Source organism: Engystomops pustulosus, chromosome 9, assembly GCF_040894005.1.
Source record: "Engystomops pustulosus chromosome 9, aEngPut4.maternal, whole genome shotgun sequence".
In the NCBI taxonomy this organism is placed as follows: domain Eukaryota; kingdom Metazoa; phylum Chordata; class Amphibia; order Anura; family Leptodactylidae; genus Engystomops; species Engystomops pustulosus.
The window spans coordinates 70,097,187-70,123,147 of NC_092419.1; the positions used below are offsets into that span (position 1 = coordinate 70,097,187).

At 45.6% G+C, this 25,961-nt stretch overlaps 56 pseudogenes; all 56 read left to right on the forward strand.

The window, feature by feature from the left end:
• Window positions 1-61: 61 nt before the first annotated feature.
• Window positions 62-180, forward strand: LOC140089716 (5S ribosomal RNA; annotated as a pseudogene).
• Window positions 181-1,196: 1,016 nt separating this feature from the next.
• On the forward strand, window positions 1,197-1,315 carry LOC140095359 (5S ribosomal RNA; annotated as a pseudogene).
• Window positions 1,316-1,578: 263 nt separating this feature from the next.
• LOC140078309 (5S ribosomal RNA) lies at window positions 1,579-1,697 on the forward strand (annotated as a pseudogene).
• Window positions 1,698-1,956: 259 nt separating this feature from the next.
• LOC140095683 (5S ribosomal RNA) lies at window positions 1,957-2,075 on the forward strand (annotated as a pseudogene).
• Window positions 2,076-2,338: 263 nt separating this feature from the next.
• On the forward strand, window positions 2,339-2,457 carry LOC140085206 (5S ribosomal RNA; annotated as a pseudogene).
• Window positions 2,458-2,718: 261 nt separating this feature from the next.
• On the forward strand, window positions 2,719-2,837 carry LOC140095319 (5S ribosomal RNA; annotated as a pseudogene).
• A 261-nt stretch (window positions 2,838-3,098) lies between these two features.
• Window positions 3,099-3,217, forward strand: LOC140085535 (5S ribosomal RNA; annotated as a pseudogene).
• Window positions 3,218-4,234: 1,017 nt separating this feature from the next.
• On the forward strand, window positions 4,235-4,353 carry LOC140087488 (5S ribosomal RNA; annotated as a pseudogene).
• A 72-nt stretch (window positions 4,354-4,425) lies between these two features.
• Window positions 4,426-4,544, forward strand: LOC140097802 (5S ribosomal RNA; annotated as a pseudogene).
• Window positions 4,545-4,803: 259 nt separating this feature from the next.
• Window positions 4,804-4,922, forward strand: LOC140089440 (5S ribosomal RNA; annotated as a pseudogene).
• Window positions 4,923-5,941: 1,019 nt separating this feature from the next.
• LOC140092480 (5S ribosomal RNA) lies at window positions 5,942-6,060 on the forward strand (annotated as a pseudogene).
• A 70-nt stretch (window positions 6,061-6,130) lies between these two features.
• LOC140098441 (5S ribosomal RNA) lies at window positions 6,131-6,249 on the forward strand (annotated as a pseudogene).
• Window positions 6,250-6,510: 261 nt separating this feature from the next.
• On the forward strand, window positions 6,511-6,629 carry LOC140089294 (5S ribosomal RNA; annotated as a pseudogene).
• A 452-nt stretch (window positions 6,630-7,081) lies between these two features.
• LOC140094595 (5S ribosomal RNA) lies at window positions 7,082-7,200 on the forward strand (annotated as a pseudogene).
• Window positions 7,201-7,461: 261 nt separating this feature from the next.
• LOC140085536 (5S ribosomal RNA) lies at window positions 7,462-7,580 on the forward strand (annotated as a pseudogene).
• A 455-nt stretch (window positions 7,581-8,035) lies between these two features.
• On the forward strand, window positions 8,036-8,154 carry LOC140082885 (5S ribosomal RNA; annotated as a pseudogene).
• A 72-nt stretch (window positions 8,155-8,226) lies between these two features.
• On the forward strand, window positions 8,227-8,345 carry LOC140083651 (5S ribosomal RNA; annotated as a pseudogene).
• Window positions 8,346-8,793: 448 nt separating this feature from the next.
• Window positions 8,794-8,912, forward strand: LOC140085017 (5S ribosomal RNA; annotated as a pseudogene).
• A 72-nt stretch (window positions 8,913-8,984) lies between these two features.
• LOC140089288 (5S ribosomal RNA) lies at window positions 8,985-9,103 on the forward strand (annotated as a pseudogene).
• Window positions 9,104-9,740: 637 nt separating this feature from the next.
• LOC140094577 (5S ribosomal RNA) lies at window positions 9,741-9,859 on the forward strand (annotated as a pseudogene).
• Window positions 9,860-9,931: 72 nt separating this feature from the next.
• LOC140094596 (5S ribosomal RNA) lies at window positions 9,932-10,050 on the forward strand (annotated as a pseudogene).
• Window positions 10,051-10,311: 261 nt separating this feature from the next.
• LOC140096381 (5S ribosomal RNA) lies at window positions 10,312-10,430 on the forward strand (annotated as a pseudogene).
• A 448-nt stretch (window positions 10,431-10,878) lies between these two features.
• On the forward strand, window positions 10,879-10,997 carry LOC140082886 (5S ribosomal RNA; annotated as a pseudogene).
• A 263-nt stretch (window positions 10,998-11,260) lies between these two features.
• LOC140094622 (5S ribosomal RNA) lies at window positions 11,261-11,379 on the forward strand (annotated as a pseudogene).
• Window positions 11,380-11,638: 259 nt separating this feature from the next.
• On the forward strand, window positions 11,639-11,757 carry LOC140082888 (5S ribosomal RNA; annotated as a pseudogene).
• A 1,025-nt stretch (window positions 11,758-12,782) lies between these two features.
• LOC140090298 (5S ribosomal RNA) lies at window positions 12,783-12,901 on the forward strand (annotated as a pseudogene).
• A 70-nt stretch (window positions 12,902-12,971) lies between these two features.
• LOC140097404 (5S ribosomal RNA) lies at window positions 12,972-13,090 on the forward strand (annotated as a pseudogene).
• A 70-nt stretch (window positions 13,091-13,160) lies between these two features.
• Window positions 13,161-13,279, forward strand: LOC140096388 (5S ribosomal RNA; annotated as a pseudogene).
• Window positions 13,280-13,540: 261 nt separating this feature from the next.
• LOC140096734 (5S ribosomal RNA) lies at window positions 13,541-13,659 on the forward strand (annotated as a pseudogene).
• Window positions 13,660-14,491: 832 nt separating this feature from the next.
• LOC140095331 (5S ribosomal RNA) lies at window positions 14,492-14,610 on the forward strand (annotated as a pseudogene).
• Window positions 14,611-14,869: 259 nt separating this feature from the next.
• Window positions 14,870-14,988, forward strand: LOC140097387 (5S ribosomal RNA; annotated as a pseudogene).
• Window positions 14,989-15,058: 70 nt separating this feature from the next.
• Window positions 15,059-15,177, forward strand: LOC140097307 (5S ribosomal RNA; annotated as a pseudogene).
• A 72-nt stretch (window positions 15,178-15,249) lies between these two features.
• LOC140096382 (5S ribosomal RNA) lies at window positions 15,250-15,368 on the forward strand (annotated as a pseudogene).
• Window positions 15,369-15,816: 448 nt separating this feature from the next.
• On the forward strand, window positions 15,817-15,935 carry LOC140082889 (5S ribosomal RNA; annotated as a pseudogene).
• A 263-nt stretch (window positions 15,936-16,198) lies between these two features.
• LOC140094623 (5S ribosomal RNA) lies at window positions 16,199-16,317 on the forward strand (annotated as a pseudogene).
• A 259-nt stretch (window positions 16,318-16,576) lies between these two features.
• LOC140082890 (5S ribosomal RNA) lies at window positions 16,577-16,695 on the forward strand (annotated as a pseudogene).
• A 1,025-nt stretch (window positions 16,696-17,720) lies between these two features.
• Window positions 17,721-17,839, forward strand: LOC140090300 (5S ribosomal RNA; annotated as a pseudogene).
• A 70-nt stretch (window positions 17,840-17,909) lies between these two features.
• LOC140097406 (5S ribosomal RNA) lies at window positions 17,910-18,028 on the forward strand (annotated as a pseudogene).
• A 70-nt stretch (window positions 18,029-18,098) lies between these two features.
• Window positions 18,099-18,217, forward strand: LOC140096389 (5S ribosomal RNA; annotated as a pseudogene).
• A 261-nt stretch (window positions 18,218-18,478) lies between these two features.
• LOC140095080 (5S ribosomal RNA) lies at window positions 18,479-18,597 on the forward strand (annotated as a pseudogene).
• An 832-nt stretch (window positions 18,598-19,429) lies between these two features.
• On the forward strand, window positions 19,430-19,548 carry LOC140095332 (5S ribosomal RNA; annotated as a pseudogene).
• Window positions 19,549-19,807: 259 nt separating this feature from the next.
• On the forward strand, window positions 19,808-19,926 carry LOC140097388 (5S ribosomal RNA; annotated as a pseudogene).
• A 70-nt stretch (window positions 19,927-19,996) lies between these two features.
• Window positions 19,997-20,115, forward strand: LOC140097308 (5S ribosomal RNA; annotated as a pseudogene).
• A 72-nt stretch (window positions 20,116-20,187) lies between these two features.
• LOC140097916 (5S ribosomal RNA) lies at window positions 20,188-20,306 on the forward strand (annotated as a pseudogene).
• Window positions 20,307-20,754: 448 nt separating this feature from the next.
• On the forward strand, window positions 20,755-20,873 carry LOC140098083 (5S ribosomal RNA; annotated as a pseudogene).
• A 263-nt stretch (window positions 20,874-21,136) lies between these two features.
• On the forward strand, window positions 21,137-21,255 carry LOC140085187 (5S ribosomal RNA; annotated as a pseudogene).
• A 259-nt stretch (window positions 21,256-21,514) lies between these two features.
• LOC140098534 (5S ribosomal RNA) lies at window positions 21,515-21,633 on the forward strand (annotated as a pseudogene).
• Window positions 21,634-21,703: 70 nt separating this feature from the next.
• Window positions 21,704-21,822, forward strand: LOC140097309 (5S ribosomal RNA; annotated as a pseudogene).
• An 828-nt stretch (window positions 21,823-22,650) lies between these two features.
• LOC140097389 (5S ribosomal RNA) lies at window positions 22,651-22,769 on the forward strand (annotated as a pseudogene).
• A 72-nt stretch (window positions 22,770-22,841) lies between these two features.
• LOC140089289 (5S ribosomal RNA) lies at window positions 22,842-22,960 on the forward strand (annotated as a pseudogene).
• A 448-nt stretch (window positions 22,961-23,408) lies between these two features.
• LOC140091161 (5S ribosomal RNA) lies at window positions 23,409-23,527 on the forward strand (annotated as a pseudogene).
• A 263-nt stretch (window positions 23,528-23,790) lies between these two features.
• Window positions 23,791-23,909, forward strand: LOC140085208 (5S ribosomal RNA; annotated as a pseudogene).
• A 261-nt stretch (window positions 23,910-24,170) lies between these two features.
• On the forward strand, window positions 24,171-24,289 carry LOC140098084 (5S ribosomal RNA; annotated as a pseudogene).
• An 832-nt stretch (window positions 24,290-25,121) lies between these two features.
• LOC140085537 (5S ribosomal RNA) lies at window positions 25,122-25,240 on the forward strand (annotated as a pseudogene).
• A 259-nt stretch (window positions 25,241-25,499) lies between these two features.
• On the forward strand, window positions 25,500-25,618 carry LOC140090301 (5S ribosomal RNA; annotated as a pseudogene).
• Window positions 25,619-25,688: 70 nt separating this feature from the next.
• LOC140090321 (5S ribosomal RNA) lies at window positions 25,689-25,807 on the forward strand (annotated as a pseudogene).
• Window positions 25,808-25,961: the final 154 nt, after the last annotated feature.

Genomic DNA, 25,961 nt, shown 5'->3' on the forward strand with positions numbered 1-25,961 from the left:
CTGAAAACTGTGTTAGTTTCTCTATGAGATAATAAAAGAAGGTTGAAATTAGGCAGCTGCTGTCATTGGCCATTCTAAGCTGAATGTGCCTGCTCTCATCAGATCGCAGCAGCAATGCAGCTCAAGGCTTGGCAAGTACCAGCATGGGAGACTGGCTGGGAATCCCAAGTTCCGTTGACCTTTTTGAACCCGAAAACTGTGTTAGTTTCTCTATGGGATAGTAAAAGAAGGTAGAAATTAGGCAGCTGCTGTCATCGGCCATTCTAAGCTGAATGTGCCTGCTCTCGTCAGATCGCAGCAGCAATGCAGCTCAAGGCTTGGCAAGTACCAGAAAGGGAGACTGCCTGGAAATCCCAATTTCCGTTGACCTCTTTGAACCTGCAAATTGTGTTAGTTTCTCTATGAGATAGTAAAAGTAGGTTCAAATGGAACAGCTGCTGTCAACTACCATTCTAAGCTGAATGTGCCTGCTCTCGTCAGATCGCATCAGCAATGCAGCTAAAGGCTTGGCAAGTACAAGCATGGCCGACTGGCTGGGAATCCCAAGTTCCGCTGACCTTTTTGAACCTGAAAATTGTGTTAGTTTCTCTATGAGATAGTAAAAGTAGGTTCAAATTGAACAGCTGCTGTCAATGGCCATTCTAAGCTGAATGTGCCTGCTCTCGTCAGATCGCAGCAGCAATGCAGCTCAAGGCTTGGCAAGTACCAGAAAGGGAGACTGCCTGGAAATCCCTTTTTTCCGTTGACCTCTTTGAACCTGCAAATTGTGTTAGTTTCTCTATGAGATAGTAAAAGTAGGTTCAAATGGAACAGCTGCTGTCAACTACCATTCTAAGCTGAATGTGCCTGCTCTCGTCAGATCGCATCAGCAATGCAGCTTAAGGCTTGGCAAGTACCAGCATGGGAGACTGGCTGGGAATCCCAAGTTCTGTTGACCTTTTTGAACCTGAAAATTGTGTTAGTTTCTCTATGAGATAGTAAAAGAAAGTAGAAATTAGGCAGCTGCTGTCACCGGCCATTCTAAGCTGAATGTGCCTGCTCTCGTCAGATCGCAGCAGCACTGCAGCTTAAGGCTTGGCAAGTACCAGCATGGGAGACTGGCTGGGAATCCCAAGTTCTGTTGACCTTTTTGAACCTGAAAATTGTTAGTTTCCCTGTCAAAGATGGTAAAAGAAGGTTCAAATTGAACAGCTGCTGTCAACGGCCATTCTAAGCTGAATGTGCCTCCTCTCGTCAGATCGCAGCAGCAATGCAGCTTAAGGCTTGGAAAGTACCAGCATGGGAGACTGGCTGGGAATCCCAAGTTCCGTTGACCTTTTTGAACCGGAAAAATGTGTTAGTTTCTCTGTCAAAGATGGTAGAAGAAGGTTCAAATTGAACAGCTGCTGGCAAAGGCCATTCTAAGCTCAATGTGCCTGCTCTCGTCAGATCGCAGCAGCAATGCAGCTTAAGGCTTGGCAAGTACCAGCATGGGAGACTGGCTGGAAATCCCAAGTTCCATTGACCTTTTTGAACCTTAAAATTGTGTTAGTTTCTCTGTCAAAGATGGTAAAAGAAATTTCAAATCGAACAGCTGCAGTCAACGGCCATTCTAAGCTGAATGTGCCTGCTCTCGTCAGATCGCAGCAGCAATGCAGCTTAAGGCTTGGCAAGTACCAGCATGGGAGACTGGCTGGGAATCCCAAGTTCCGTTGACCTTTTTGAACCTGAAAACTTTGTTAGTTTCTCTATGAGATAGTAAAAGAAGGTAGAAATTAGGCAGCTGCTTTCATCGGCCATTCTAAGCTGAATGTGCCTGCTCTCTTCAGATCGCAGCAGCAATGTAGCTCAAGGCTTGGCAAGTACCAGCATGGGAGACTGGCTGGGAATCCCAAGTTCCGTTGACCTTTTTGAACCTGAAAATTGTGTTAGTTTCTCTATGAGATAGTAAAAGTAGGTTCAAATTGAACAGCTGCTGTCAATGGCCATTCTAAGCTGAATGTGCCTGCTCTCGTCAGATCGCAGCAGCAATGCAGCTTAATGCTTGGCAAGTACCAGCATGGGAGACTGGCTGGGAATCCCAAGTTCCGTTGACCTTTTTGAACCGGAAAAATGTGTTAGTTTCTCTGTCAAAGATGGTAAAAGAAGGTTCAAATTGAACAGCTGCTGGCAAAGGCCATTCTAAGCTCAATGTGCCTGCTCTCGTCAGATCGCAGCAGCAATGCAGCTTAAGGCTTGGCAAGTACCAGCATGGGAGACTGGCTGGAAATCCCAAATTCCATTGACCTTTTTGAACCTTAAAATTGTGTTAGTTTCTCTGTCAAAGATGGTAAAAGAAATTTCAAATCGAACAGCTGCAGTCAACGGCCATTCTAAGCTGAATGTGCCTGCTCTCGTCAGATCGCAGCAGCAATGCAGCTTAAGGCTTGGCAAGTACCAGCATGGGAGACTGGCTGGGAATCCCAAGTTTTGTTGACCTTTTTGAACCTGAAAACGTTGTTAGTTTCTCTATGAGATAGTAAAAGAAAGTAGAAATTAGGCAGCTTCTGTCATCGGCCATTCTAAGCTGAATGTGCCTGCTCTTGTCAGATCGCAGCAGCAATGCAGCGCACGGCTTGGCAAGTACCAGCATGGGAGATTGGCTGGGAATCCCAAGTTCCGTTGACCTTTTTGATCCTTAAAATTGTGTTAGTTTCTCTGTCAAAGTTGGTAAAAGAAGGTTCAAATCGAACAGCTGCTGTCAACGGCCATTCTAAGCTGAATGTGCCTGCTCTCGTCAGATCTCAGCAGCAATGCAGCTTAAGGCTTGGCAAGTACCAGAAAGGGAGATTGCTTGGGAATCCCAAGTTCCGTTGACCTTTTTGAACCTGCAAATTGTGTTAGTTTCTCTATGAGATAGTAAAAGTAGGTTCAAATTGAACAGCTGCTGTCAAAAGCCATTCAAAGCTGAATGTGCCTGCTCTCGGCAGATCGCAGCAGCAATGCAGCTTAAGGCTTGGCAAGTACCAGCATGGGAGACTGGCTGGGAATCCCAAGTTCTGTTGACCTTTTTGAACCTTAAAATTGTGTTAGTTTCTCTGTCAAATATGGTAAAAGAAGGTTCAAATCGAACAGCTGCTGTCAACGGCCATTCTAAGCTGAATGTGCCTGCTCTCGTCAGATCTCAGCAGCAATGCAGCTTAAGGCTTGGCAAGTACCAGAAAGGGAGACTGCCTGGGAATCCCAAGTTCCGTTGACCTTTTTGAACATGCAAATTGTGTAAGTTTCTCTATGAGATAGTAAAAGTAGGTTCAAATTGAACAGCTGCTGTCAACAGCCATTCAAAGCTGAATGTGCCTGCTCTCGTCAAAACGCAGCAGCAATGCAGCTTAAGGCTTGGCAAGTACCAGCATGGGAGACTGGCTGGGAATCCCAAGTTCCGTTGACCTTTTTGAACCTGAAAATTGTGTTAGTTTCTCTGTCAAATATGGTAAAAGAAGGTTCAAATCGAACAGCTGCTGTCAACAGCCATTCTAAGCTGAATGTGCCTGCTCTCGTCAGATCTCAGCAGCAATGCAGCTTAAGGCTTGGCAAGTACCAGAAAGGGAGACTGTCTGGGAATCCCCAGTTCCGTTGACCTTTTTGAACATGCAAATTGTGTAAGTTTCTCTATGAGATAGTAAAAGTAGGTTCAAATTGAACAGCTGCTGTCAACAGCCATTCAAAGCTGAATGTGCCTGCTCTCGGCAGATCGCAGCAGCAATGCAGCTTAAGGCTTGGCAAGTTCCAGCATGGGAGACTGGCTGGGAATCCCAAGTTCCGTTGACCTTTTTGAACCTGAAAACTGTGTTAGTTTCTCTATGAGATAATAAAAGAAGGTAGAAATTTGGCAGCTGCTGTCATCGGCCATTCTAAGCTGAATGTGCCTGCTCTCGTCAGATCTCAGCAGCAATGCAGCTTAAGGCTTGGCAAGTACCAGCATGGGAGATTGGCTGGGAATCCCAAGTTCCGTTGACCTTTTTGAACCTGCAAATTGTGTTAGTTTCTCTATGAGATAGTAAAAGTAGGTTCAAATTGAACAGCTGCTGTCAACAGCCATTCAAAGCTGAATGTGCCTGCTTTCGTCAAAACGCAGCAGCAATGCAGCTTAAGGCTTGGCAAGTACCAGCATGGGAGACTGGCTGGGAATCCCAAGTTCCGTTGACCTTTTTGAACCTGAAAACTGTGTTAGTTTCTCTATGAGATAATAAAAGAAGGTAGAAATTAGGCAGCTGCTGTCATCGGCCATTCTAAGCTGAATGTGCCTGCTCTCATCAGATCGCAGCAGCAATGCAGTTTAAGGCTTGGCAAGTACCAGCATGGGAGACTGGCTGGGAATCCCAAGTTCCGTTGACCTTTTTGAACCTGAAAATTGTGTTAGTTTCTCTGTCAAATATGGTAAAAGAAGGTTCAAATCGAACAGCTGCTGTCAACGGCCATTCTAAGCTGAATGTGCCTGCTCTCGTCAGATCTCAGCAGCAATGCAGCTTACGGCTTGGCAAGTACCAGAAAGGGAGACTGTCTGGGAATCCCAAGTTCCGTTGACCTTTTTGAACAAGCAAATTGTGTATGTTTCTCTATGAGATAGTAAAAGTAGGTTCAAATTGAACAGTTGCTGTCAACAGCCATTCAAAGCTGAATGTGCCTGCTCTCGTCAAAACGCAGCAGCAATGCAGCTTAAGGCTTGGCAAGTACCAGCATGGGAGACTGGCTGGGAATCCCAAGTTCCGTTGACCTTTTTGAACCTGAAAACTGTGTTAGTTTCTCTATGAGATAATAAAAGAAGGTAGAAATTAGGCAGCTGCTGTCATCGGCCATTCTAAGCTGAATGTGCCTGCTCTCATCAGATCGCAGCAGCAATGCAGCTCAAGGCTTGGCAAGTACCAGAAAGGGAGACTGTCTGGGAATCCCCAGTTCCGTTGACCTTTTTGAACATGCAAATTGTGTAAGTTTCTCTATGAGATAGTAAAAGTAGGTTCAAATTGAACAGCTGCTGTCAACAGCCATTCAAAGCTGAATGTGCCTGCTCTCGGCAGATCGCAGCAGCAATGCAGCTTAAGGCTTGGCAAGTACCAGCATGGGAGACTGGCTGGGAATCCCAAGTTCCGTTAACCTTTTTGAACCAAAAAACTGTGTTAGTTTCTCTGTCAAAGATGGTAAAAGAAGGTTCAAATCGAACAGCTGCTGTCAACGGCCATTCTAAGCTGAATGTGCCTGCTCTTGTCAGATTGCAGCAGCAATGCTGCTTAAGGCTTGGCAAGTACCAGCATGGGAGACTGGCTGGGAATCCCAAGTTCCGTTGACCTTTTGGAACCTGAAAATTGTGTTAGTTTCTCTGTCAAATATGGTAAAAGAAGGTTCAAATCGAACAGCTGCTGTCAACGGCCATTCTAAGCTGAATGTGCCTGCTCTCGTCAGATCTCAGCAGCAATGCAGCTTAAGGCTTGGCAAGTACCAGAAACGAAGACTGTCTGGGAATCCCCAGTTCCGTTGACCTTTTTGAACATGCAAATTGTGTAAGTTTCTCTATGAGATAGTAAAAGTAGGTTCAAATTGAACAGCTGCTGTCAACAGCCATTCAAAGCTGAATGTGCCTGCTCTCGGCAGATCGCAGCAGCAATGCAGCTTAAGGCTTGGCAAGCACCAGCATGGGAGACTGGCTGGGAATCCCGAGTTCCGTTGACCTTTTTGAACCTGAAAACTGTGTTAGTTTCTCTATGAGATAATAAAAGAAGGTAGAAATTTGGCAGCTGCTGTCATCGGCCATTCTAAGCTGAATGTGCCTGCTCTCGACAGATCTCTGCAGCAATGCAGCTTAAGGCTTGGCAAGTACCAGAAAGGGAGACTGTCTGGGAATCCCAAGTTCCGTTGACCTTTTTGAACATGCAAATTGTGTAAGTTTCTCTATGAGATAGTAAAAGTAGGTTCAAATTGAACAGCTGCTGTCAATGGCCATTCTAAGCTGAATGTGCCTGCTCTCGTCAGATCGCAGCAGCAATGCAGCTTAAGGCTTGGCAAGTACCAGCATGGGAGACTGGCTGGGAATCCCAAGTTCCGCTGACCTTTTTGAACCTGAAAATTGTGTTAGTTTCTCTATGAGATAGTAAAAGTAGGTTCAAATTGAACAGCTGCTGTCAATGGCCATTCTAAGCTGAATGTGCCTGCTCTCGTCAGATCGCAGCAGCAATGCAGCTTAAGCCTTGGCAAGTACCAGCATGGGAGACTGGCTGGGAATCCCAAGTTTTGTTGACCTTTTTGAACCTGAAAACTTTGTTAGTTTCTCTATGAGATAGTAAAAGAAGGTAGAAATTAGGCAGCTTCTGTCATCGGCCATTCTAAGCTGAATGTGCCTGCTCTCGTCAGATCGCAGCAGCAATGCAGCGCACGGCTTGGCAAGTACCAGCATGGGAGATTGGCTGGGAATCCCAAGTTCCGTTGACCTTTTTGAACCTTAAAATTGTGTTAGTTTCTCTGTCAAAGTTGGTAAAAGAAGGTTCAAATCGAACAGCTGCTGTCAACGGCCATTCTAAGCTGAATGTGCCTGCTCTCGTCAGATCGCAGCAGCAATGCAGCTTAAGGCTTGGCAAGTACCAGTAAGGGAGATTGCTTGGGAATCCCAAGTTCCGTTGACCTTTTTGAACCTGCAAATTGTGTTAGTTTCTCTATGAGATAGTAAAAGTAGGTTCAAATTGAACAGCTGCTGTCAAAAGCCATTCAAAGCTGAATGTGCCTGCTCTCGGCAGATCGCAGCAGCAAGGCAGCTTAAGGCTTGGCAAGTACCAGCATGGGAGACTGGCTGGGAATCCCAAGTTCCGTTGACCTTTTTGAACCGGAAAAATGTGTTAGTTTCTCTTTCAAAGATGGTAAAAGAAGGTTCAAATCGAACAGCTGCTGCCAAGGGCCATTCTAAGCTGAATGTGCCTGCTCTCGTCAGATCGCAGCAGCAATGCAGCTTAAGGCTTGGCAAGTACCAGCATGGGAGACTGGCTGGAAATCCCAAGTTCAGTTGACCTTTTTGAACCTTAAAATTGTGTTAGTTTCTCTGTCAAAGATGGTAAAATAAATTTCAAAACGAACAGCTGCTGTCAACGGCCATTCTAAGCTGAATGTGCCTGCTCTCGTCAGATCGCAGCAGCAATGCAGCTTAAGGCTTGGCAAGTACCAGCATGGGAGACAGGCTGGGAATCCCAAGTTTTGTTGACCTTTTTGAACCTGAAAACTTTGTTAGTTTCTCTATGAGATAGTAAAAGAAGGTAGAAATTAGGCAGCTGCTGTCATCGGCCATTCTAAGCTGAATGTGCCTGCTCTTGTCAGATCGCAGCAGCAATGCAGCGCAAGGCTTGGCAAGTACCAGCATGGGAGATTGGCTGGGAATCCCAAGTTCCGTTGACCTTTTTGAACCTTAAAATTGTGTGAGTTTCTCTGTCAAATATGGTAAAAGAAGGTTCAAATCGAACAGCTGCTGTCAACGGCCATTCTAAGCTGAATGTGCCTGCTCTCGTCAGATCTCAGCAGCAATGCAGCTTAAGGCTTGGCAAGTACCAGAAAGGGAGACTGCCTGGGAATCCCAAGTTCCGTTGACCTTTTTGAACATGCAAATTGTGTAAGTTTCTCTATGAGATAGTAAAAGTAGGTTCAAATTGATCAGCTGCTGTCAACAGCCATTCAAAGCTGAATGTGCCTGCTCTCGGCAGATGGCAGCAGCAATGCAGCTTAAGGCTTGGCAAGTACCAGCATGGGAGACTGGCTGGGAATCCCAAGTTCCGTTGACCTTTTTGAACCTGAAAACTGTGTTAGTTTCTCTATGAGATAATAAAAGAAGGTAGAAATTTGGCAGCTGCTGTCATCTGCCATCTGCCATTCTAAGCTGAATGTGCCTGCTCTCATCAGATCGCAGCAGCAATGCAGCTCAAGGCTTGGCAAGTACCAGCATGGGAGACTGGCTGGGAATCCCAAGTTCCGCTGACCTTTTTGAACCTGAAAATTGTGTTAGTTTCTCTATGAGATAGTAAAAGTAGGTTCAAATTGAACAGCTGCTGTCAATGGCCATTCTAAGCTGAATGTGCCTGCTCTCGTCAGATCGCAGCAGCAATGCAGCTTAAGGCTTGGCAAGTACCAGCATGGGAGACTGGCTGGGAATCCCAAGTTCCGTTGACCTTTTTGAACCGGAAAAATGTGTTAGTTTCTCTGTCAAAGATGGTAAAAGAAATTTCAAATCGAACAGCTGCAGTCAACGGCCATTCTAAGCTGAATGTGCCTGCTCTCGTCAGATCGCAGCAGCAATGCAGCTTAAGGCTTGGCAAGTACCAGCATGGGAGACTAACTGGGAATCCCAAGTTTTGTTGACCTTTTTGAACCTGAAAACTTTGTTAGTTTCTCTATGAGATAGTAAAAGAAGGTAGAAATTAGGCAGCTTCTGTCATCGGCCATTCTAAGCTGAATGTGCCTGCTCTTGTCAGATCGCAGCAGCAATGCAGCGCACGGCTTGGCAAGTACCAGCATGGGAGATTGGCTGGGAATCCCAAGTACCGTTGACCTTTTTGAACCTGCAAAATGTGTTAGTTTCTCTATGAGATAGTAAAAGTAGGTTCAAATTGAACAGCTGCTGTCAACAGCCATTCAAAGCTGAATGTGCCTGCTCTCGTCAAAACGCAGCAGCAATGCAGCTTAAGGCTTGGCAAGTACCAGCATGGGAGACTGGCTGGGAATCCCAAGTTCCGTTGACCTTTTTGAACCTGAAAACTGTGTTAGTTTCTCTATGAGATAATAAAAGAAGGTAGAAATTAGGCAGCTGCTGTCATCGGCCATTCTAAGCTGAATGTGCCTGCTCTCATCAGATCGCAGCAGCAATGCAGCTCAAGGCTTGGCAAGTACCAGCATGGGAGACTGGCTGGGAATCCCAAGTTCCGTTGACCTTTTTGAACCTGAAAATTGTGTTAATTTCTCTGTCAAATATGGTAAAAGAAGGTTCAAATCGAACAGCTGCTGTCAACGGCCATTCTAAGCTGAATGTGCCTGCTCTCGTCAGATCTCAGCAGCAATGCAGCTTAAGGCTTGGCAAGTACCAGAAAGGGAGACTGTCTGGGAATCCCAAGTTCCGTTGACCTTTTTGAACATGCAAATTGTGTAAGTTTCTCTATGAGATAGTAAAAGTAGGTTCAAATTGAACAGCTGCTGTCAACAGCCATTTAAAGCTGAATGTGCCTGCTCTCGGCAGATCGCAGCAGCAATGCAGCTTAAGGCTTGGCAAGTACCAGCATGGGAGACTGGCTGGGAATCCCGAGTTCCGTTGACCTTTTTGAACCTGAAAACTGTGTTAGTTTCTCTATGAGATAATAAAAGAAGGTAGAAATTTGGCAGCTGCTGTCATCGGCCATTCTAAGCTGAATGTGCCTGCTCTCGACAGATCTCTGCAGCAATGCAGCTTAAGGCTTGGCAAGTACCAGAAAGGGAGACTGTCTGGGAATCCCAAGTTCCGTTGACCTTTTTGAACATGCAAATTGTGTAAGTTTCTCTATGAGATAGTAAAAGTAGGTTCAAATTGAACAGCTGCTGTCATCAGCCATTCAAAGCTGAATGTGCCTGCTCTCGGCAGATCGCAGCAGCAATGCAGCTTAAGGCTTGGCAAGTACCAGCATGGGAGACTGGCTGGGAATCCCGAGTTCCGTTGACCTTTTTGAACCTAAAAACTGTGTTAGTTTCTCTATGAGATAATAAAAGAAGGTAGAAATTTGGCAGCTACTGTCATCGGCCATTCTAAGCTGAATGTGCCTGCTCTCGTCAGATCGCAGCAGCAATGCAGCTTAAGGCTTGGCAAGTACCAGCATGGGAGACTTGCTGGAAATCCCAAGTTCCGTTGACCTTTTTGAACCTTAAAATTGTGTTAGTTTCTCTGTCAAAGATGGTAAAAGAAATTTCAAAACGAACAGCTGCTGTCAACGGCCATTCTAAGCTGAATGTGCCTGCTCTCGTCAGATCGCAGCAGCAATGCAGCTTAAGGCTTGGCAAGTACCAGCATGGGAGACAGGCTGGGAATCCCAAGTTTTGTTGACCTTTTTGAACCTGAAAACTTTGTTAGTTTCTCTATGAGATAGTAAAAGAAGGTAGAAATTAGGCAGCTGCTGTCATCGGCCATTCTAAGCTGAATGTGCCTGCTCTTGTCAGATCGCAGCAGCAATGCAGCGCAAGGCTTGGCAAGTACCAGCATGGGAGATTGGCTGGGAATCCCAAGTTCCGTTGACCTTTTTGAACCTTAAAATTGTGTGAGTTTCTCTGTCAAATATGGTAAAAGAAGGTTCAAATCGAACAGCTGCTGTCAACGGCCATTCTAAGCTGAATGTGCCTGCTCTCGTCAGATCTCAGCAGCAATGCAGCTTAAGGCTTGGCAATTACCAGAAAGGGAGACTGCCTGGGAATCCCAAGTTCCGTTGACCTTTTTGAACATGCAAATTGTGTAAGTTTCTCTATGAGATAGTAAAAGTAGGTTCAAATTGATCAGCTGCTGTCAACAGCCATTCAAAGCTGAATGTGCCTGCTCTCGGCAGATCGCAGCAGCAATGCAGCTTAAGGCTTGGCAAGTACCAGCATGGGAGACTGGCTGGGAATCCCAAGTTCCGTTGACCTTTTTGAACCTGAAAACTGTGTTAGTTTCTCTATGAGATAATAAAAGAAGGTAGAAATTTGGCAGCTGCTGTCATCTGCCATTCTAAGCTGAATGTGCCTGCTCTCATCAGATCGCAGCAGCAATGCAGCTCAAGGCTTGGCAAGTACCAGCATGGGAGACTGGCTGGGAATCCCAAGTTCCGCTGACCTTTTTGAACCTGAAAATTGTGTTAGTTTCTCTATGAGATAGTAAAAGTAGGTTCAAATTGAACAGCTGCTGTCAATGGCCATTCTAAGCTGAATGTGCCTGCTCTCGTCAGATCGCAGCAGCAATGCAGCTTAAGGCTTGGCAAGTACCAGCATGGGAGACTGGCTGGGAATCCCAAGTTCCGTTGACCTTTTTGAACCGGAAAAATGTGTTAGTTTCTCTGTCAAAGATGGTAAAAGAAGGTTCAAATTGAACAGCTGCTGGCAAAGTCCATTCTAAGCTCAATGTGCCTGCTCTCGTCAGATCGCAGCAGCAATGAAGCTTAAGGCTTGGCAAGTACCAGCATGGGAGACTGGCTGGAAATCCCAAGTTCCATTGACCTTTTTGAACCTTAAAATTGTGTTAGTTTCTCTGTCTTAGATGGTAAAAGAAATTTCAAATCGAACAGCTGCAGTCAACGGCCATTCTAAGCTGAATGTGCCTGCTCTCGTCAGATTGCAGCAGCAATGCAGCTTAAGGCTTGGCAAGTACCAGCATGGGAGACTGGCTGGGAATCCCAAGTTTTGTTGACCTTTTTGAACCTGAAAACTTTGTTAGTTTCTCTATGAGATAGTAAAAGAAGGTAGAAATTAGGCAGCTTCTGTCATCGGCCATTCTAAGCTGAATGTGCCTGCTCTTGTCAGATCGCAGCATCAATGCAGCGCACGGCTTGGCAAGTACCAGCATGGGAGATTGGCTGGGAATCCCAAGTTCCGCTGACCTTTTTGAACCTGAAAATTGTGTTAGTTTCTCTATGAGATAGTAAAAGTAGGTTCAAATTGAACAGCTGCTGTCAATGGCCATTCTAAGCTGAATGTGCCTGCTCTCGTCAGATCGCAGCAGCAATGCAGCTTAAGGCTTGGCAAGTACCAGCATGGGAGACTGGCTGGGAATCCCAAGTTCCGTTGACCTTTTTGAACCGGAAAAATGTGTTAGTTTCTCTGTCAAAGATGGTAAAAGAAGGTTCAAATTGAACAGCTGCTGGCAAAGTCCATTCTAAGCTCAATGTGCCTGCTCTCGTCAGATCGCAGCAGCAATAGCAATGCAGCTTAAGGCTTGGCAAGTACCAGCATGGGAGACTGGCTGGAAATCCCAAGTTCCATTGACCTTTTTGAACCTTAAAATTGTGTTAGTTTCTCTGTCAAAGATGGTAAAAGAAATTTCAAATCGAACAGCTGCAGTCAAGGGCCATTCAAAGCTGAATGTGCCTGCTCTCGTCAGATCGCAGCAGCAATGCAGCTTAAGGCTTGGCAAGTACCAGCATGGGAGACTGGCTGGGAATCCCAAGTTTTGTTGACCTTTTTGAACCTGAAAACTTTGTTAGTTTCTCTATGAGATAGTAAAAGAAGGTAGAAATTAGGCAGCTTCTGTCATCGGCCTTTCTAAGCTGAATGTGCCTGCTCTTGTCAGATCGCAGCATCAATGCAGCGCACGGCTTGGCAAGTACCAGCATGGGAGATTGGCTGGGAATCCCAAGTTCCGTTGACCTTTTTGAACCTGCAAATTGTGTTAGTTTCTCTATGAGATAGTAAAAGTAGGTTCAAATTGAACAGCTGCTGTCAACAGCCATTCAAAGCTGAATGTGCCTGCTCTCGTCAAAACGCAGCAGCAATGCAGCTTAAGGCTTGGCAAGTACCAGCATGGGAGACTGGCTGGGAATCCCAAGTTCCGTTGACCTTTTTGAACCTGAAAACTGTGTTAGTTTCTCTATGAGATAATAAAAGAAGGTAGAAATTAGGCAGCTGCTGTCATCGGCCATTCTAAGCTGAATGTGCCTACTCTCATCAGATCGCAGCAGCAATGCAGCTTAAGGCTTGGCAAGTACCAGCATGGGAGACTGGCTGGGAATCCCAAGTTCCGTTAACCTTTTTGAACCTGAAAACTGTGTTAGTTTCTCTATGAGATAATAAAAGAAGGTAGAAATTTGGCAGCTGCTGTCATCGGCCATTCTAAGCTGAATGTGCCTGCTCTCATCAGATCGCAGCAGCAATGCAGCTCAAGGCTTGGCAAGTACCAGCATGGGAGACTGGCTGGGAATCCCAAGTTCCGCTGACCTTTTTGAACCTGAAAATTGTGTTAGTTTCTCTATGAGATAGTAAAAGTAGGTTCAAATTGAACAGCTGCTGTCAATGGCCATTCTAAGCTGAATGTGCCTGCTCTCGTCAGATCGCAGCAGCAATGCAGCTTAAGGCTTGGCAAGTACCAGCATGGGAGGCTGGCTGGGAATCCCAAGTTCCGCTGACCTTTTTGAACCTGAAAATTGTGTTAGTTTCTCTATGAGATAGTAAAAGTAGGTTCAAATTGAACAGCTGCTGTCAATGGCCATTCTAAGCTGAATGTGCCTGCTCTCGTCAGATCGCAGCAGCAATGCAGCTTAAGGTTTGGCAAGTACCAGCATGGGAGACTGGCTGGGAATCCCAAGTTTTGTTGACCTTTTTGAACCTGAAAACTTTGTTAGTTTCTCTATGAGATAGTAAAAGAAGGTAGAAATTAGGCAGCTTCTGTCATCGGCCATTCTAAGCTGAATGTGCCTGCTCTCGTCAGATCGCAGCAGCAATGCAGCGCACGTCTTGGCAAGTACCAGCATGGGAGATTGGCTGGGAATCCCAAGTTCCGTTGACCTTTTTGAACCTTAAAATTGTGTTAGTTTCTCTGTCAAAGTTGGTAAAAGAAGGTTCAAATCAAACAGCTGCTGTCAACGGCCATTCTAAGCTGAATGTGCCTGCTCTCGTCAGATCTCAGCAGCAATGCAGCTTAAGGCTTGGCAAGTACCAGTAAGGGAGATTGCTTGGGAATCCCAAGTTCCGTTGACCTTTTTGAACCTGCAAATTGTGTTAGTTTCTCTATGAGATAGTAAAAGTAGATTCAAATTGAACAGCTGCTGTCAAAAGCCATTCAAAGCTGAATGTGCCTGCTCTCGGCAGATCACAGCAGCAAGGCAGCTTAAGGCTTGGCAAGTACCAGCATGGGAGACTGGCTGGGAATCCCAAGTTCCGTTGACCTTTTTGAACCGGAAAAATGTGTTAGTTTCTCTGTCAAAGATGGTAAAAGAAGGTTCAAATCGAACAGCTGCTGCCAAGGGCCATTCTAAGCTGAATGTGCCTGCTCTTGTCAGATCGCAGCAGCAATGCAGCTTAAGGCTTGGCAAGTACCAGCATGGGAGACTTGCTGGAAATCCCAAGTTCCGTTGACCTTTTTGAACCTTAAAATTGTGTTAGTTTCTCTGTCAAAGATGGTAAAAGAAATTTCAAAACGAACAGCTGCTGTCAACGGCCATTCTAAGCTGAATGTGCCTGCTCTCGTCAGATCGCAGCAGCAATGCAGCTTATGGCTTGGCAAGTACCAGCATGGGAGACAGGCTGGGAATCCCAAGTTTTGTTGACCTTTTTGAACCTGAAAACTTTGTTAGTTTCTCTATGAGATAGTAAAAGAAGGTAGAAATTAGGCAGCTGCTGTCATCGGCCATTCTAAGCTGAATGTGCCTGCTCTTGTCAGATCGCAGCAGCAATGCAGCGCAAGGCTTGGCAAGTACCAGCATGGGAGATTGGCTGGGAATCCCAAGTTCCGTTGACCTTTTTGAACCTTAAAATTGTGTGAGTTTCTCTGTCAAATATGGTAAAAGAAGGTTCAAATCGAACAGCTGCTGTCAACGGCCATTCTAAGCTGAATGTGCCTGCTCTCGTCAGATCTCAGCAGCAATGCAGCTTAAGGCTTGGCAAGTACCAGAAAGGGAGACTGCCTGGGAATCCCAAGTTCCATTGACCTTTTTGAACATGCAAATTGTGTAAGTTTCTCTATGAGATAGTAAAAGTAGGTTCAAATTGATCAGCTGCTGTCAACAGCCATTCAAAGCTGAATGTGCCTGCTCTCGGCAGATCGCAGCAGCAATGCAGCTTAAGGCTTGGAAAGTACCAGCATGGGAGACTGGCTGGGAATCCAAAGTTCCGTTGACCTTTTTGAACCTGAAAACTGTGTTAGTTTCTCTATGAGATAATAAAAGAAGGTAGAAATTTGGCAGCTGCTGTCATCTGCCATTCTAAGCTGAATGTGCCTGCTCTCATCAGATCGCAGCAGCAATGCAGCTCAAGGCTTGGCAAGTACCAGCATGGGAGACTGGCTGGGAATCCCAAGTTCCGTTGACCTTTTTGAACCTGAAAACTGTGTTAGTTTCTCTCTGAGATAATAAAAGAAGGTAGAAATTAGGCAGCTGCTGTCATCGGCCATTCTAAGCTGAATGTGCCTACTCTCATCAGATCGCAGCAGCAATGCAGCTCAAGGCTTGGCAAGTACCAGCATGGGAGACTGGCTGGGAATCCCAAGTTCCGTTGACCTTTTTGAACCTGAAAATTGTGTTAGTTTCTCTGTCAAATATGGTAAAAGAAGGTTCAAATCGTACAGCTGCTGTCAACGGCCATTCTAAGCTGAATGTGCCTGCTCTCGTCAGATCTCAGCAGCAATGCAGCTTAAGGCTTGGCAATTACCAGAAAGGGAGACTGCCTGGGAATCCCAAGTTCCGTTGACCTTTTTGAACATGCAAATTGTGTAAGTTTCTCTATGAGATAGTAAAAGTAGGTTCAAATTGATCAGCTGCTGTCAACAGCCATTCAAAGCTGAATGTGCCTGCTCTCGGCAGATCGCAGCAGCAATGCAGCTTAAGGCTTGGCAAGTACCAGCATGGGAGACTGGCTGGGAATCCCAAGTTCCGTTGACCTTTTTGAACCTGAAAACTGTGTTAGTTTCTCTATGAGATAATAAAAGAAGGTAGAAATTTGGCAGCTGCTGTCATCTGCCATTCTAAGCTGAATGTGCCTGCTCTCATCAGATCGCAGCAGCAATGCAGCTCAAGGCTTGGCAAGTACCAGCATGGGAGACTGGCTGGGAATCCCAAGTTCCGCTGACCTTTTTGAACCTGAAAATTGTGTTAGTTTCTCTATGAGATAGTAAAAGTAGGTTCAAATTGAACAGCTGCTGTCAATGGCCATTCTAAGCTGAATGTGCCTGCTCTCGTCAGATCGCAGCAGCAATGCAGCTTAAGGCTTGGCAAGTACCAGCATGGGAGACTGGCTGGGAATCCCAAGTTCCGTTGACCTTTTTGAACCGGAAAAATGTGTTAGTTTCTCTGTCAAAGATGGTAAAAGAAGGTTCAAATTGAACAGCTGCTGGCAAAGTCCATTCTAAGCTCAATGTGCCTGCTCTCGTCAGATCGCAGCAGCAATGAAGCTTAAAGCTTGGCAAGTACCAGCATGGGAGACTGGCTGGAAATCCCAAGTTCCATTGACCTTTTTGAACCTTAAAATTGTGTTAGTTTCTCTGTCTTAGATGGTAAAAGAAATTTCAAATCGAACAGCTGCAGTCAACGGCCATTCTAAGCTGAATGTGCCTGCTCTCGTCAGATTGCAGCAGCAATGCAGCTTAAGGCTTGGCAAGTACCAGCATGGGAGACTGGCTGGGAATCCCAAGTTTTGTTGACCTTTTTGAACCTGAAAACTTTGTTAGTTTCTCTATGAGATAGTAAAAGAAGGTAGAAATTAGGCAGCTTCTGTCATCGGCCATTCTAAGCTGAATGTGCCTGCTCTTGTCAGATCGCAGCATCAATGCAGCGCACGGCTTGGCAAGTACCAGCATGGGAGATTGGCTGGGAATCCCAAGTTCCGCTGACCTTTTTGAACCTGAAAATTGTGTTAGTTTCTCTATGAGATAGTAAAAGTAGGTTCAAATTGAACAGCTGCTGTCAATGGCCATTCTAAGCTGAATGTGCCTGCTCTCGTCAGATCGCAGCAGCAATGCAGCTTAAGGCTTGGCAAGTACCAGCATGGGAGACTGGCTGGGAATCCCAAGTTCCGTTGACCTTTTTGAACCGGAAAAATGTGTTAGTTTCTCTGTCAAAGATGGTAAAAGAAGGTTCAAATTGAACAGCTGCTGGCAAAGTCCATTCTAAGCTCAATGTGCCTGCTCTCGTCAGATCGCAGCAGCAATAGCAATGCAGCTTAAGGCTTGGCAAGTACCAGCATGGGAGACTGGCTGGAAATCCCAAGTTCCATTGACCTTTTTGAACCTTAAAATTGTGTTAGTTTCTCTGTCAAAGATGGTAAAAGAAATTTCAAATCGAACAGCTGCAGTCAAGGGCCATTCAAAGCTGAATGTGCCTGCTCTCGTCAGATCGCAGCAGCAATGCAGCTTAAGGCTTGGCAAGTACCAGCATGGGAGACTGGCTGGGAATCCCAAGTTTTGTTGACCTTTTTGAACCTGAAAACTTTGTTAGTTTCTCTATGAGATAGTAAAAGAAGGTAGAAATTAGGCAGCTTCTGTCATCGGCCTTTCTAAGCTGAATGTGCCTGCTCTTGTCAGATCGCAGCATCAATGCAGCGCACGGCTTGGCAAGTACCAGCATGGGAGATTGGCTGGGAATCCCAAGTTCCGTTGACCTTTTTGAACCTGCAAATTGTGTTAGTTTCTCTATGAGATAGTAAAAGTAGGTTCAAATTGAACAGCTGCTGTCAACAGCCATTCAAAGCTGAATGTGCCTGCTCTCGTCAAAACGCAGCAGCAATGCAGCTTAAGGCTTGGCAAGTACCAGCATGGGAGACTGGCTGGGAATCCCAAGTTCCGTTGACCTTTTTGAACCTGAAAACTGTGTTAGTTTCTCTATGAGATAATAAAAGAAGGTAGAAATTAGGCAGCTGCTGTCATCGGCCATTCTAAGCTGAATGTGCCTACTCTCATCAGATCGCAGCAGCAATGCAGCTTAAGGCTTGGCAAGTACCAGCATGGGAGACTGGCTGGGAATCCCAAGTTCCGTTAACCTTTTTGAACCTGAAAACTGTGTTAGTTTCTCTATGAGATAATAAAAGAAGGTAGAAATTTGGCAGCTGCTGTCATCGGCCATTCTAAGCTGAATGTGCCTGCTCTCATCAGATCGCAGCAGCAATGCAGCTCAAGGCTTGGCAAGTACCAGCATGGGAGACTGGCTGGGAATCCCAAGTTCCGCTGACCTTTTTGAACCTGAAAATTGTGTTAGTTTCTCTATGAGATAGTAAAAGTAGGTTCAAATTGAACAGCTGCTGTCAATGGCCATTCTAAGCTGAATGTGCCTGCTCTCGTCAGATCGCAGCAGCAATGCAGCTTAAGGCTTGGCAAGTACCAGCATGGGAGGCTGGCTGGGAATCCCAAGTTCCGCTGACCTTTTTGAACCTGAAAATTGTGTTAGTTTCTCTATGAGATAGTAAAAGTAGGTTCAAATTGAACAGCTGCTGTCAATGGCCATTCTAAGCTGAATGTGCCTGCTCTCGTCAGATCGCAGCAGCAATGCAGCTTAAGGTTTGGCAAGTACCAGCATGGGAGACTGGCTGGGAATCCCAAGTTTTGTTGACCTTTTTGAACCTGAAAACTTTGTTAGTTTCTCTATGAGATAGTAAAAGAAGGTAGAAATTAGGCAGCTTCTGTCATCGGCCATTCTAAGCTGAATGTGCCTGCTCTCGTCAGATCGCAGCAGCAATGCAGCGCACGTCTTGGCAAGTACCAGCATGGGAGATTGGCTGGGAATCCCAAGTTCCGTTGACCTTTTTGAACCTTAAAATTGTGTTAGTTTCTCTGTCAAAGTTGGTAAAAGAAGGTTCAAATCAAACAGCTGCTGTCAACGGCCATTCTAAGCTGAATGTGCCTGCTCTCATCAGATCTCAGCAGCAATGCAGCTTAAGGCTTGGCAAGTACCAGTAAGGGAGATTGCTTGGGAATCCCAAGTTCCGTTGACCTTTTTGAACCTGCAAATTGTGTTAGTTTCTCTATGAGATAGTAAAAGTAGATTCAAATTGAACAGCTGCTGTCAAAAGCCATTCAAAGCTGAATGTGCCTGCTCTCGGCAGATCACAGCAGCAAGGCAGCTTAAGGCTTGGCAAGTACCAGCATGGGAGACTGGCTGGGAATCCCAAGTTCCGTTGACCTTTTTGAACCGGAAAAATGTGTTAGTTTCTCTGTCAAAGATGGTAAAAGAAGGTTCAAATCGAACAGCTGCTGCCAAGGGCCATTCTAAGCTGAATGTGCCTGCTCTTGTCAGATCGCAGCAGCAATGCAGCTTAAGGCTTGGCAAGTACCAGCATGGGAGACTTGCTGGAAATCCCAAGTTCCGTTGACCTTTTTGAACCTTAAAATTGTGTTAGTTTCTCTGTCAAAGATGGTAAAAGAAATTTCAAAACGAACAGCTGCTGTCAACGGCCATTCTAAGCTGAATGTGCCTGCTCTCGTCAGATCGCAGCAGCAATGCAGCTTATGGCTTGGCAAGTACCAGCATGGGAGACAGGCTGGGAATCCCAAGTTTTGTTGACCTTTTTGAACCTGAAAACTTTGTTAGTTTCTCTATGAGATAGTAAAAGAAGGTAGAAATTAGGCAGCTGCTGTCATCGGCCATTCTAAGCTGAATGTGCCTGCTCTTGTCAGATCGCAGCAGCAATGCAGCGCAAGGCTTGGCAAGTACCAGCATGGGAGATTGGCTGGGAATCCCAAGTTCCGTTGACCTTTTTGAACCTTAAAATTGTGTGAGTTTCTCTGTCAAATATGGTAAAAGAAGGTTCAAATCGAACAGCTGCTGTCAACGGCCATTCTAAGCTGAATGTGCCTGCTCTCGTCAGATCTCAGCAGCAATGCAGCTTAAGGCTTGGCAAGTACCAGAAAGGGAGACTGCCTGGGAATCCCAAGTTCCATTGACCTTTTTGAACATGCAAATTGTGTAAGTTTCTCTATGAGATAGTAAAAGTAGGTTCAAATTGATCAGCTGCTGTCAACAGCCATTCAAAGCTGAATGTGCCTGCTCTCGGCAGATCGCAGCAGCAATGCAGCTTAAGGCTTGGAAAGTACCAGCATGGGAGACTGGCTGGGAATCCCAAGTTCCGTTGACCTTTTTGAACCTGAAAACTGTGTTAGTTTCTCTATGAGATAATAAAAGAAGGTAGAAATTTGGCAGCTGCTGTCATCTGCCATTCTAAGCTGAATGTGCCTGCTCTCATCAGATCGCAGCAGCAATGCAGCTCAAGGCTTGGCAAGTACCAGCATGGGAGACTGGCTGGGAATCCCAAGTTCCGTTGACCTTTTTGAACCTGAAAACTGTGTTAGTTTCTCTCTGAGATAATAAAAGAAGGTAGAAATTAGGCAGCTGCTGTCATCGGCCATTCTAAGCTGAATGTGCCTACTCTCATCAGATCGCAGCAGCAATGCAGCTCAAGGCTTGGCAAGTACCAGCATGGGAGACTGGCTGGGAATCCCAAGTTCCGTTGACCTTTTTGAACCTGAAAATTGTGTTAGTTTCTCTGTCAAATATGGTAAAAGAAGGTTCAAATCGTACAGCTGCTGTCAACGGCCATTCTAAGCTGAATGTGCCTGCTCTCGTCAGATCTCAGCAGCAATGCAGCTTAAGGCTTGGCAAGTACCAGAAAGGGAGACTGTCTGTGAATCCCCAGTTCCGTTGACCTTTTTGAACATGCAAATTGTGTAAGTTTCTCTATGAGATAGTAAAAGTAGGTTCAAATTGAAAAGCTGCTGTCAACAGCCATTCAAAGCTGAATGTGCCTGCTCTCGGCAGATCGCAGCAGCAATGCAGCTTAAGGCTTGGCAAGTACCAGCATGGGAGACTGGCTGGGAATCCCAAGTTCCGTTGACCTTTTTGAAGCTGAAAACTGTGTTAGTTTCTCTATGAGATAATAAAAGAAGGTAGAAATTTGGCAGCTGCTGTCATCGGCCATTCTAAGCTGAATGTGCCTGCTCTCGTCAGATCTCAGCAGCAATGCCGCTTAAGGCTTGGCAAGTACCAGCATGGGAGATTGGCTGGGAATCCCAAGTTCCGTTGACCTTTTTGAACCTGCAAATTGTGTTAGTTTCTCTATGAGATAGTAAAAGTAGGTTCAAATTGAACAGCTGCTGTCAACAGCCATTCAAAGCTGAATGTGCCTGCTCTCGTCAGATCGCAGCAGCAATGCAGCTTAAGGCTTGGCAAGTACCAGCATGGGAGACTGGCTGGGAATCCCAAGTTCCGTTGACCTTTTTGAACCGGAAAAATGTGTTAGTTTCTCTGTCAAAGATGGTAAATGAAGGTTCAAATTGAACAGCTGCTGGCAAAGGCTATTCTAAGCTCAATGTGCCTGCTCTCGGCAGATCGCAGCAGCAATGCAGCTTAAGGCTTTACAAGTACCAGCATGGGAGACTGGCTGGAAATCCCAAGTTCCATTGACCTTTTTGAACCTTAAAATTGTGTTAGTTTCTCTGTCAAACATGGTAAAAGAAATTTCAAATCGAACAGCTGCAGTCAACGGCCATTCTAAGCTGAATGTGCCTGCTCTCGTCAGATCGCAGCAGCAATGCAGCTTAAGGCTTGGCAAGTACCAGCATGGGAGACTGGCTGGGAATCCCAAGTTTTGTTGACCTTTTTGAACCTGAAAACTTTGTTAGTTTCTCTATGAGATAGTAAAAGAAGGTAGAAATTAGGCAGCTTCTGTCATCGGCCATTCTAAGCTGAATGTGCCTGCTCTTGTCAGATCGCAGCAGCAATGCAGCGCACGCCTTGGCAAGTACCAGCATGGGAGATTGGCTGGGAATCCCAAGTTCCGTTGACCTTTTTGAACCTGCAAATTGTGTTAGTTTCTCTATGAGATAGTAAAAGTAGGTTCAAATTGAACAGCTGCTGTCAACAGCCATTCAAAGCTGAATGTGCCTGCTCTCGTCAAAACGCAGCAGCAATGCAGCTTAAGGCTTGGCAAGTACCAGCATGGGAGACTGGCTGGGAATCCCAAGTTCTGTTGACCTTTTTGAACCTGAAAACTGTGTTAGTTTCTCTATGAGATAATAAAAGAAGGTAGAAATTAGGCAGCTGCTGTCATCGGCCATTCTAAGCTGAATGTGCCTACTCTCATCAGATCGCAGCAGCAATGCAGCTCAAGGCTTGGCAAGTACCAGCATGGGAGACTGGCTGGGAATCCCAAGTTCCGTTGACCTTTTTGAACCTGAAAATTGTGTTAGTTTCTCTGTCAAATATGGTAAAAGAAGGTTCAAATCGAACAGCTGCTGTCAACGGCCATTCTAAGCTGAATGTGCCTGCTCTCGTCAAATCTCAGCAGCAATGCAGCTTAAGGCTTGGCAAGTACCAGAAAGGGAGACTGTCTGTGAATCCCCAGTTCCGTTGACCTTTTTGAACATGCAAATTGTGTAAGTTTCTCTATGAGATAGTAAAAGTAGGTTCAAATTGAACAGCTGCTGTCAACAGCCATTCAAAGCTGAATGTGCCTGCTCTCGGCAGATCGCAGCAGCAATGCAGCTTAAGGCTTGGCAAGTACCAGCATGGGAGACTGGCTGGGAATCCCAAGTTCCGTTGACCTTTTTGAACCTGAAAACTGTGTTAGTTTCTCTATGAGATAATAAAAGAAGGTAGAAATTTGGCAGCTGCTGTCATCGGCCATTCTAAGCTGAATGTGCCTGCTCTCGTCAGATCTCAGCAGCAATGCAGCTTAAGGCTTGGCAAGTACCAGCATGGGAGATTGGCTGGGAATCCCAAGTTCCGTTGACCTTTTTGAACCTGCAAATTGTGTTAGTTTCTCTATGAGATAGTAAAAGTAGGTTCAAATTGAACAGCTGCTGTCAACAGCCATTCAAAGCTGAATGTGCCTGCTCTCGTCAAAACGCAGCAGCAATGCAGCTTAAGGCTTGGCAAGTACCAGCATGGGAGACTGGCTGGGAATCCCAAGTTCCGTTGACCTTTTTGAACCTGAAAACTGTGTTAGTTTCTCTATGAGATAATAAAAGAAGGTAGAAATTAGGCAGCTGCTGTCATCTGCCATTCTAAGCTGAATGTGCCTGCTCTCATCAGATCGCAGCAGCAATGCAGCTCAAGGCTTGGCAAGTACCAGCATGGGAGACTGGCTGGGAATCCCAAGTTCCGTTGACCTTTTTGAAACTGAAAATTGTGTTAGTTTCTCTGTCTAATATGGTAAAAGAAGGTTCAAATCGAACAGCTGCTGTCAACGGCCATTCTAAGCTGAATGTGCCTGCTCTCGTCAGATCTCAGCAGCAATGCAGCTTAAGGCTTGGCAAGTACCAGAAAGGGAGACTGTCTGGGAATCCCAAGTTCCGTTGACCTTTTTGAACATGCAAATTGTGTAAGTTTCTCTATGAGATAGTAAAAGTAGGTTCAAATTGAACAGCTGCTGTCAACAGCCATTCAAAGCTGAATGTGCCTGCTCTCGGCAGATCGCAGCAGCAATGCAGCTTAAGGCTTGGCAAGTACCAGCATGGGAGACTGGCTGGGAATCCCGAGTTCCGTTGACCTTTTTGAACCTAAAAACTGTGTTAGTTTCTCTATGAGATAATAAAAGAAGGTAGAAATTTGGCAGCTGCTGTCATCGGCCATTCTAAGCTGAATGTGCCTGCTCTCGACAGATCTCTGCAGCAATGCAGCTTAAGGCTTGGCAAGTACCAGAAAGGGACACTGTCTGGGAATCCCAAGTTCCGTTGACCTTTTTGAACATGCAAATTGTGTTAGTTTCTCTATGAGATAGTAAAAGTAGGTTCAAATTGAACAGCTGCTGTCAATGGCCATTCTAAGCTGAATGTGCCTGCTCTCGTCAGATCGCAGCAGCAATGCAGCTTAAGGCTTGGCAAGTACAAGCATGGGAGACTGGCTGGGAATCCCAAGTTCCGTTGACCTTTTTGAACCGGAAAAATGTGTTAGTTTCTCTGTCAAAGATGGTAAATGAAGGTTCAAATTGAACAGCTGCTGGCAAAGGCCATTCTAAGCTCAATGTGCCTGCTCTCGGCAGATCGCAGCAGCAATGCAGCTTAAGGCTTGGCAAGTACCAGCATGGGAGACTGGCTGGAAATCCCAAATTCCATTGACCTTTTTGAACCTTAAAATTGTGTTAGTTTCTCTGTCAAAGATGGTAAAAGAAATTTCAAATCGAACAGCTGCAGTCAACGGCCATTCTAAGCTGAATGTGCCTGCTCTCGTCAGATCGCAGCAGCAATGCAGCTTAAGGCTTGGCAAGTACCAGCATGGGAGACTGGCTGGGAATCCCAAGTTTTGTTGACCTTTTTGAACCTGAAAACTTTGTTAGTTTCTCTATGAGATAGTAAAAGAAGGTAGAAATTAGGCAGCTTCTGTCATCGGCCATTCTAAGCTGAATGTGCCTGCTCTTGTCATATCGCAGCAGCAATGCAGCGCACGGCTTGGCAAGTACCAGCATGGGAGATTGGCTGGGAATCCCAAGTTCCGTTGACCTTTTTGAACCTTAAAATTGTGTTAGTTTCTCTGTCAAAGTTGGTAAAAGAAGGTTCAAATCGAACAGCTGATGTCAACGGCCATTCTAAGCTGAATGTGCCTGCTCTCATCAGATCTCAGCAGCAATGCAGCTTAAGGCTTGGCAAGTACCAGAAAGGGAGATTGCTTGGGAATCCCATGTTCCGTTGACCTTTTTGAACCTGCAAATTGTGTTAGTTTCTCTATGAGATAGTAAAAGTAGGTTCAAATTGATTAGCTGCTGTCAAAAGCCATTCAAAGCTGAATGTGCCTGCTCTCGGCAGATCGCAGCGGCAAGGCAGCTTAAGGCTTGGCAAGTACTAGCATGGGAGACTGGCTGGGAATCCCAAGTTCCGTTGACCTTTTTGAACCGGAAAAATGTGTTAGTTTCTCTGTCAAAGATGGTAAAAGAAGGTTCAAATCGAACAGCTTCTGGCAACGGCCATTCTAAGCTCAATGTGCCTGCTCTCGTCAGATCGCAGCAGCAATGCAGCTTAAGGCTTGGCAAGTACCAGCATGGGAGACTGGCTGGAAATCCCAAGTTCCGTTGACCTTTTTGAACCTTAAAATTGTGTTAGTTTCTCTGTCAAAGATGGTAAAAGAAATTTCAAAATGAACAGCTGCTGTCAACGGCCATTCTAAGCTGAATGTGCCTGCTCTCGTCAGATCGCAGCAGCAATGCAGCTTAAGGCTTGGCAAATACCAGCATGGGAGACAGGCTGGGAATCCCAAGTTTTGTTGACCTTTTTGAACCTGAAAACTTTGTTAGTTTCTCTATGAGATAGTAAAAGAAGGTAGAAATTAGGCAGCTGCTGTCATCGGCCATTCTAAGCTGAATGTGCCTGCTCTTGTCAGATCGCAGCAGCAATGCAGCGCAAGGCTTGGCAAGTACCAGCATGGGAGATTGGCTGGGAATCCCAAGTTCCGTTGACCTTTTTGAACCTTAAAATTGTGTGAGTTTCTCTGTCAAATATGGTAAAAGAAGGTTCAAATCGAACAGCTGCTGTCAACGGCCATTCTAAGCTGAATGTGCCTGCTCTCGTCAGATCTCAGCAGCAATGCAGCTTAAGGCTTGGCAAGTACCAGAAAGGGAGACTGCCTGGGAATCCCAAGTTCCGTTGACCTTTTTGAACATGCAGATTGTGTAAGTTTCTCTATGAGATAGTAAAAGTAGGTTCAAATTGAACAGCTGCTGTCAACAGCCATTCAAAGCTGAATGTGCCTGCTCTCGGCAGATCGCAGCAGCAATGCAGCTTAAGGCTTGGCAAGTACCAGCATGGGAGACTGGCTGGGAATCCCAAGTTCCGTTGACCTTTTTGAACCTGAAAACTGTGTTAGTTTCTCTATGAGATAATAAAAGAAGGTAGAAATTTGGCAGCTGCTGTCATCGGCCATTCTAAGCTGAATGTGCCTGCTCTCATCAGATCGCAGCAGCAATGCAGCTCAAGGCTTGGCAAGTACCAGCATGGGAGACTGGCTGGGAATCCCAAGTTCCGCTGACCTTTTTGAACCTGAAAATTGTGTTAGTTTCTCTATGAGATAGTAAAAGTAGGTTCAAATTGAACAGCTGCTGTCAATGGCCATTCTAAGCTGAATGTGCCTGCTCTCGTCAGATCGCAGCAGCAATGCAGCTTAAGGCTTGGCAAGTACCAGCATGGAAGACTGGCTGGGAATCCCAAGTTCCGTTGACCTTTTTGAACCGGAAAAATGTGTTAGTTTCTCTGTCAAAGATGGTAAAGGAAGGTTCAAATTGAACAGCTGCTGGCAAAGGCCATTCTAAGCTCAATGTGCCTGCTCTCGTCAGATCGCAGCAGCAATGCAGCTTAAGGCTTGGCAAGTACCAGC